Here is a 9,422-nt window from a genome sequence, read left to right as displayed (position 1 = left end):
TTTACCATTTGTTCATTTTGGTGAAACCCTAACCTTTAGGGTTCACTGTAGAAACCTACCCTTTTAATGCTTAGGGTAAATTTATGTTAACAATGAAACCCTAAGTCAACTTAGGGTTTGTTAATAAAGGTGTATATCATATGATTAATTCCTTATCTACTGATGAATTAGGGTTTATAAAAAAAAACCTTTATAATAGTTAATATACGATCCTAGGAATGAAACTCTAGGTGCATGTGCCTCTATATGCCTGAAACCCTTGTTTGCTCAAGTTATTGTATATCTAACATTAAAGTTTTATGTATCTAGGGTTTACGATAAAACCCTAGTAATGATTGAAGTTAGATTCTAGGGTATGATAATGAAATCCCTAGAAATATGATGATTTCTCTATGATAATTCTAACTTGACGATTTATATCTACTATTTAGTTTTGATAGTGAAATATATGGTTTGTGACAAAACACTAGCCAAAGTTGTTGTGAGAAGTCTAGGGGATGTAACCCTTATTTATTATATACCTAACTAGGTTTAGATTTTGCATATCTAAAGTTTGTTTTTCTTGTTCAAATTTTTTGCATGCCCCTAATGTGATAATATGCTAACCCTATTTTGATATAATTGAATTTATACATATGTAATCAATTATCCTTAGAATTGTAGGTATATGGTATTTAATATATTGAATATACCTCATACTTTTTGATGATTTGATGATGATGTTGAGCATAATGAAAAGAGGAGATACAATAATAATGATGATATTAAAGATAAAGAGATGATCTTTTTGCCATAGAAATAATGATCTCTATGAATAAATGAAGGTTTGAATTCAAGTTTCTCCAATGATATGATGATACAAAATAAAAGGGCTTATATAACTATTGATCTTCCTAAGGTGAGAGGGATCTTGATGAAGGAAAGTGTATACCCTACATAGTTGAGAAAGAGGAAATGATATTAGAAATATGAACAGTAACAATAAGGAAAAATAAGATCAGAGAATAACTAAATCGCTATAGTTGATTGTTCTTAATTGATAAAGTTTCAAACGAAACTTGGATATGTTAAAGTGCTAAGGTTGAGGTTAGTGTTGTTGAAGAAATTGAAGATAGAAGCTTCCATGAAGAGAAGTGAAGATATTGTGATGACTTCAAGCAACATCAAAATGATTGAAAATCCTTAAGGTTTGAGCTAACACATACACACACATATTGAAAGTTTATTACTAATTGGGGTTGTGATTGTACAGGCAGATCTCTTCATAAGAAGTTTGAACATTTTTTAAGCATGCTTGGACTAGTGGATAAATTTGATTTAGTTGATAGGGAGAGATGAAGCATCATGGAGCGATAAGATGCTTGGGAGGACATTTGGTTGGTCTGTGATGATGTTTAGATCTAGAATTAGGGAGGGTATCATTGGTCTTATGGAGTTTTGACCTTGGATATGATACCTAGATCACTGGGTTGGTGTTAGAGTTGAAGCTTGATGGTACCTATAGTGGGTAAAGCTTGGAATACACCTTAGTTTCAACCGGTTAGATACTTTGGTCAAGTATCTAATATTGAGCATTGTGTATGCTATGACTCTTCATAGAACATATCACTTCGAGTTCATCCTTGTACTTGCATATATATGTTTATGAATACCTCCCAAATTAATAGGGAGTATTGAAGAATGTAAATAGTGTTGGTCTTCATAATTGTATATGACTCATGATGTAATGTATTTGTCAAAATAAAGAAAAAGAATTTTTTGTTTTTTTTTCACGAAATCGGGTGTTGTATGTATTCAAAAAAAGAAGGGGAGACTAAGCTCCAGCGATACAAGAGAAGAGTTCATAGGATGAGCTTGCAGCTGTATTACATTGAAGGATTCCACTAAAATGCTTTCATAATATACTTGAAGGACTCTAACACAAGTGTAAATTCGGACAAACTGAAACAGTAGCAAACTGACTTTACAAAACATCTAATCTATGCTTATGTGACTAATTTGTCGAGCAGTGGAGTTCTTCGGGTGGCTGTCAGCTTCTACGATTTTTATGCTAGAGGAACTAGTACTTGGGGTGTTGATCTTGTCCATCACATACCTGAGAATATCAACAGATTCCTGAATGTGCACACAGGTGTTTTTAAGAGAGTTGAATTGTTCTTGCAGAGAGGAGATGCGATGAAGGAAGAGGCTGATATCGGCTTCATATTTTGCTGAAATGATCTTGGAAGCAACTTCAATTTTCTCATCCAAGAGACGCTGGTGAGCTCTAACTTTCTCAAGTTCTGCTTGCAAGTCACGGCAATGGAGACAATATTCACTGCGATCCATCCAAAGAACTTCAAATTGGACTTGAAACGACACTGAATGAAGGCTCCCACAGGTTGTATTAACGACAATGATAACCAATATGTTAATCAGAGTGGAAGGGGATCTTAGGAAATTGAAGACAGAACTAAGGGGAATTCCATATTTTAGGACAGAGACTAAATCTGAGCAATAAGAAGCAAAGTAAGTCAAAGGAGGATTGCACTGAGGCAAGCTGGAGATGCTTGTCAACCCAAAAAGGGAGTATCGGGCGGGAAGGAGCCTGATCGATGGAGCGATCACAGATTTAGAAGTCAAAACCCAATTGCTAACCAAGGGAGTGAGAGCGGAGGGATAAACAAACGAGAAGAGGGGAACTTACAGATGAGAGGGAATCTTCCCATGATAAATAGCAGGCGGGCAGAGACCCAAAGTGTGCTGGATCACGTGAAAGGATCCAGGGCATTCACGGAATCCAAAGGGGAAGCAAGATTTAGGAGATACAACAAGATCTGAATGGGATATGAGGATAGTATTGGTTGATTGCAACAGAGGGCCTCGGGATTACAGAAGATTTGGTCGAGGTATGCTTTGACAGGAGCGCAATTCATTTGACATAAACAGTTTAAAGTAATCATGAAAATCAAGGGAGGAATTGAAATGAATCTTCATTGTTACAGAGCAAGCTTCCTTTGGGCCGAGAGCAAGCATGATTGGCCCATTTGTCAGCCTCTCGATTGACGAATCGAAGGATGTGATAGAATTGGAATTCCTTATCATGGTTAATCAAGACTTTGCATCTGTTGATGATTTGCTGCAAGAAAATATTAGAAGATTTCCGCTTTTGTTCATTAAACTAATAATGATAGCAGAGTCATCGAAGATGAGAGCTTTTTTGATTCCCTGTGTCTGTAGCTGAAGTATGCCTTGGTAGAGGGCCAAAGCCTCAGCTTTGTTGTTTGAGAGGATCCCGAAACCCCATTCAAATGAGACTAAGGGCTCACCAAAGGGATTGAAGATAATGCCCCCTGCTCCTGCAGCTCCCGAATCAGATTTAGAGGCACCATCAAAAAAGAAGGAGTGGATGTTACTTGAGCGAAGCCAGTTGTTGAAGTCAATCTGCTTTAATCGAATTTTCCATCTGAAACTGATAGCCTTGCCCAGATTGCTGCAGGAATTCACTGTTAGGGGAATACTTATCTTTTCTATTAGATTTCTGATGAAGTCTTTTTCCTCGGCCCATAGGCTATATATGTCAATTTTTTTTGTGAGTTTAGAAGCAATAGTTTCAACCACCAGACTTTTTTCCTTAATACAGAGATGCCTGATAGAAGTCTATTTATCTCTAAATATCATGTTGTTCCGAGTGATCCATATCCTCCATAAGATAGAAAGAGGGAGGGCATCCCACACTCTCTTAGCAGGATTATGTTTCATTGATTTCCAGGGGTAATTTCTTTTCAAGTTGCTTAGAGATTCTCTAATAGATTGTTGAGAATTCCAGATGAGGGGCGCGGAAGGATTGATACTACTCCAACAAGAGACTGTGAAAGGGCATGAGATAAAAAGATGTTGTATAGACTCCTCTGCATCTTGGCAATTAGGACATTTGGAAGGTCCAGCAATGCCTCTTTTTTTAAGATTCTCTACAGTGAGGGTTTTTTCTTTCAAGAGTGTCCACATGAAGAATTTAACTTTAGGAATTTCTTCTGCTTTCCATACAGTTTTCCAGTGTATCCATGTTGGCGCTGGGTGTTCCTTGCTGTTCAAATAATCATACCCTGCTTGTATTGTGTAGCTAGTTCCTATGGGGTCCCATCTGAAATCGTCCTTGTCATTTTCAAAGGTGGGAGCAATGTTGTGCAGATGTTTACAGAAGTTATCAAAGTTGCCTTTGAGTCGTTGAGGGATGGGAGGAAAATTCCATTGCATCCAAGCATGGGATAATGCATCCCATTGAGAAATTTGGTTTAAGTTACATATCCCTTTACTTTGGAGGAAGAGTGTTATTGAATCCATACCTGGGAGGCTGTTGATTGGCGGATTTCCCATGATTTTATCAGTGCCGATGTTGACTTCCTTACCTCCTTTGGGCACCTTAGAAACGTTTTGCGCCATGAAGGTGATGGCTTTTTTACATAGCTTCCAAATCTTTGTGCAGTTTCTGTTGGGGATCTCAGCTTCAAGATGTTGCCTTGGATGGCTGAGGTATTTTTCCTCTAGGACTTTTTTCCACCAGGCTGTTTGGTTTTCAATGAGTCTCCATATCAACTTTCCTCCAAAAGCTATATTCATGAGGGTTGGGGATCTAATGCCAAGGCCTCCTTTCTCCTGGTTTTGTATGACTTGTTTCCATCCAACCAAGTTGAATTTTTTCTTCTCATTTTTCCCTCCCTACCAAAGGAAGAATCTGAGGATACTGTCCATTTTACGGTGGAAAGAAGCTGGAGCTTGGGCCAGGGAAAATTGATAAAGGGGGAGGGAGGAAAGACCCGATTTGAGAAGCACCAGCCGTCCAGCTGGATTGAGCCAAGAGGTTCCCCATCTCTGGACTTTTCTTTTCATTTTGTCTAAGGTTAATTCCCAGACATCTGCCCTTGCATTCCCAATACTCACTGGCATTCCCAGGTAGCTGAAATAGTCCCAATTTAACTTGCAAGGGACACCAAATATAGTGGCAATGCTTTGAATCATTTGAGCTGAGGCATTCCATCCGTAAATGTAGCTTTTGAGATGGTTAATCTGGCCCCCTGAATATCTCATGAATTGATCTAGCAAGGATTTGAATCTTCGAGCTATGATCATAGTCGCCCCTCCCAGCAGCAGAGTGTCGTCAGCAAATTGAGAATGGTTGATTTTTTTTACTCCATATTCAAATTTAATACCAGTGATGAGACCTGCCTGCCTCTTCTGGTCAAGCGCATAGCTGAAAGACTCTGCCAAAAAGAAATTTTATTATGAAACAAAAATATTTATTATGCATAGGTTTCATGCTCTTATTATTTTATTTCTAGGTCAAGGTCTTAATTGTAGGCTTCTTGTCGGGCACAACCTAACCTAGCCAGATTTTGGGCAAGGAAGTCGATTTTTTGGGATAAAGCGCGCAGTAAAAGTGAAGTAGACTGCACAACAAACAAGGACTATGCAACGAAATTCTCGTGCAATGAACCTACCACACCGTATAGGGAATTTGTGGCGAAGCCCCTCCATTTTTGTTTAAGCATATAATTGTAAAAGTTGAATGGTTTTGGACCATAGTCCCTTGTGTTTTGGAAACCATGGTATGCGGTCCATGGTATTAAAGAGATGTAATCCTTCGATGTAATAGTATATAGGGATGAATAATAAAGAAGGAAGGTGGTGACAATTAGAACCAATCTGTGTTTATGTTTTGATTCTTTGTGATTGGGTTTTGTGGCAAAAGAAAGGCTCTGCAGCTGAGTGCACAGATGCCTAAGTCTACAGCTGAGTTTGTAGGTCAAGAACTATTTTTTGTACAAACTATATATTATAAGCAATAGTTCTTGTGGACGCAGTCCCACATTGGGATGAACCACGGTAAAATCTGTGTCTACATGTGTTTATTTTCTTATTATCTACACTTTATTTTAGTATTGTAAATTTTATGATATGTATAAGTAATGACTATAATTTTGCGAAGTAAAGTATAAGTAAGAAGTGTTTTATGAATATGAATTAGTAGATAAGTGTTAAACATAAGAGAATACAATGATGCCACAGCGCAGTATCCCTCAAGCTACAAAAACCTAGTTTTGCAACCTCCCATAATCACTTCGGGTGAGACTACGATCTGCTTGCAAGTCGTTACTGAGAGTGTCAATGGTTAATGGTTTTTTTGGTGTGCAGTACACTTTGAACCTAGGTCGAGCCCACCTAAGCCAACAAATGGTTCAGTTTCTGGGACCGGGATTTGTTTGAGGGATATGTTTTGGCATCCGTTGAAGAAATAAACCCAACAGTGGGTAGAACAAAAGGAATAAGAATTTGCAGAGAAAGAAAATAGAACCCTCATCTATCAATTGAAAGGTGGTTGGAGAAGTATATCTTTGAATATCAATACGAAATATTCTTTGGTTCATTTCACGTTGAGCTATACGAGTGGGTATCAACATTGACAGAAAGAAAAGACTGCTTCAAAGGAGACGAACCTAAGGAGTGGAATGTTGAATTAATACAACGACTCAAGAACACCGAAAATAGGATCTCAAGTGTTGTTGATTTCTAGATTGATAGCATTTTAGGAGGATTCGTTACCAAGTTCATAGTAGATTCGATTGTGTCCTACAACAAAGTAGAACAAATATTTTTCAAAGGACTGTGAGGTAAGATTTTAAGATAAATGAATATCTGAATTAAGATTTTGTTGTGTGAAAAATGAATTTTACAAATGCATTCAGATTATTAGTTACTTATGTTTATAATATCCAAAGAAGAGACTGGAACAACACGTAGTGGAAAAAGGTATAGAATAAACACTAGGAAGAGATCTTGTGGCCAAGATCCAAAGACCTTTATAGAAGCTAACTATAGTCCTCTATTAAGTGAGTCTAAAAGTGAAGGAAATCATTTCGAAAGCCCTAAAGTAACCCTGTAGTTTTCACCCTTCCATCCTGAAAGTTCACCGAAGTTAGAATCAAGTAGTATTCAAGGTGTTTTTGGTTTTCCCTATCCTCCTACCCCTCCTATCCCCCATCCCCCTCCCCTTACAAATCCCCCTCCCCCTCCTCCTCCAAGTAGAAATATGGCCAATGATATTAAGATGCCCATCTTTAAAGGAACTAGATATGAGAATCCAAAGCAATTCCAGTTTTTATGCGAAGCAGTATGGACAATGAAGCAAGTCCATGATGAGAACATAAAGAAAGTGTAGCTTGTTACAACATTCTGAGATAAAGTGCTGACATGGTACATGAAGTATTCAAGAAACCAGAACAAATCATTTGCAGACATTAAAACAACGCTAATAAAATAATTTAAGAAGTCGAAGTCCGAGTTGCAGTGTATTACATAGCTAAAAGAGATCAAAAAAAGGCCTACTGATTCTATTTTGGAATTTGATCAAAGGTTCAAGATATTATTGGATTAGGTAAGCTTCAAAATACCTCTGCAACAACATAAGGAATGGTTTATAGCTGCACTAACTCCACATATAAGATTGTCTTTGTCACAACATAGGATAGAGACTCAAGTTGAAGCTTTAGAACTTGCGATGAAGTTATAATATTCGCCCATAAGGGATACCAGTGTAGGTATGCAGTAGATTCAGAGTCAGCTAGAAAGTTTGACTCTACAAATATAATATATGAAGAAAAGTAAGGCAGTTAAAGAAGAGGTATGGTACAAAATGTAAAGGAGAAGGCCATTCTAAGGAACAAGGTCCTCTTTTCAAAACCTACATGGCTAGTGGTATGTCAAACCCTTTAAATCCTCTGAATGTCGAATCTAGCTTATGGTGTGAGATATGTAAAACTAGAGGTGAACACCACCCTAAAGATTGTTATTTGTTGTAGAAGTATATACATACCCTGAGGAACTTGTATTGCAAGTTCTGCAAATCAGTGGGACATGATGACAACAACTGCCAATATTATGAACTGATGGTGAAGAAAAGTGTCGATGCATATAGAATGTGAGCTGAAGAACATGGACATGAGGAACATGTGTAGTACGATGGTTGAGGTGGCTATCAAGGTCAAGGTCGAGGTATTGGTCGAGGTGGTTGAGCTGGTCAAGGACAAGGACAAATTATCTGTTATAACTACGACCAAGCAGGACATTTTACAAGGGAGTGTCAGCATCCTACTGCGATGTGTAAGTATTGCAAATCTTTTGATCATGTTATTGAAGAGTGTCTGGTACTTATGGAAACAATGCAAGAAAAAAGGAACCAGGAGCCGACACAAAACATCCAAATGATGACTACGGAACCAAGGACTCATGAAACTCACGTTAGCATTGTAACAAGAAGTGGCATGATGGGAAAAAGAAAGTTGAAGCTACATAGGTAAGAAAAGCTACTGAAAAATATCCTATATTTGACATTCAAAAGGAAAAAGGAGTATTCATGGAAGTGAAGCGAAGCTTTACAAATGATTGGTCTTCAACCTCTAGCGCACAGCCAACGCAAAAGAATAACTGCAATATAATATCAGTTGCGACAAAATAGGTGGATCCAAATATTTTGAATTATTTTCTACGTACTTGCATGAAGTTGTTAACAAACCAGAAAGTTGTAGAAGGGTTGCAAGAAGTGATAGAAACCTGTGCTTCTAAAGAAGTACCACGAAGTGATATGCACATAGTGAATAATTTACATCGACATAAGAAGAGGATTGGAAAAGAAATGGGGCTTACTACATAGATCAGAGAATATGACATGGATCATGTTATTTTTGATTTGGGGTATAATGCCAATGTTTTGTCAAAGCATACTTGGGAATTGATGGGTAAGACAAAGTTGCAATGGTCACCTATTCAACTAAAGATGGTGAATTAACAAAAGATTGTTCCTCTAGGAATACTATCAGGTGTCACAATAAACATTAAATTGTTGCAAACTACTACTAATTTTGAAGTAATATAAATTGTGGATGATAGTAACCCCTATCCTACATTACTTGGATTAGATTCGACATTTTATAACATGGCCATAATCAACTTAAAGAAGAGGAAAAATATTTGAAAGCAACAATATGAGATTCATTGTTCCATTAGATCCATCAGAAGGAACAAGGCATACTAAACCTATTAATAACAACAAAAGAAGAGGAATGGATTAACCCTAATACAGATGGAAAATTGGGTTGGGAACAAGATAGTTCCTGAACTTAAGATTCAGAAGAAGAATTGGAAAATTGGCAAAACAGGTTACATGAAGTGTCTACAAGGAGATGTGCAAGAGTCACTAAATAATTTCGATGTATGACAGCTGAGGTATGTGACTTACCTTTTTATGATGGTTTGGGTAATATAAACACTTTTCTTAAACAATATGAAGAACATGTACCATAATGTCAAAGATTGTTAGCTATGGATCTATCCCTAAGAGCTACTCCTGCTAGATGGTGGGGTACACATAAGAAGAATATAGGAACCTG

Source organism: Pinus tabuliformis, chromosome 6 (assembly GCF_031772625.1).
Source record: "Pinus tabuliformis cultivar Carrire ecotype Pingquan chromosome 6, CPIR1, whole genome shotgun sequence".
Classification (NCBI taxonomy): Eukaryota; Viridiplantae; Streptophyta; class Pinopsida; order Pinales; family Pinaceae; genus Pinus; species Pinus tabuliformis.
Note: the sequence above shows the minus strand (reverse complement) of the source record.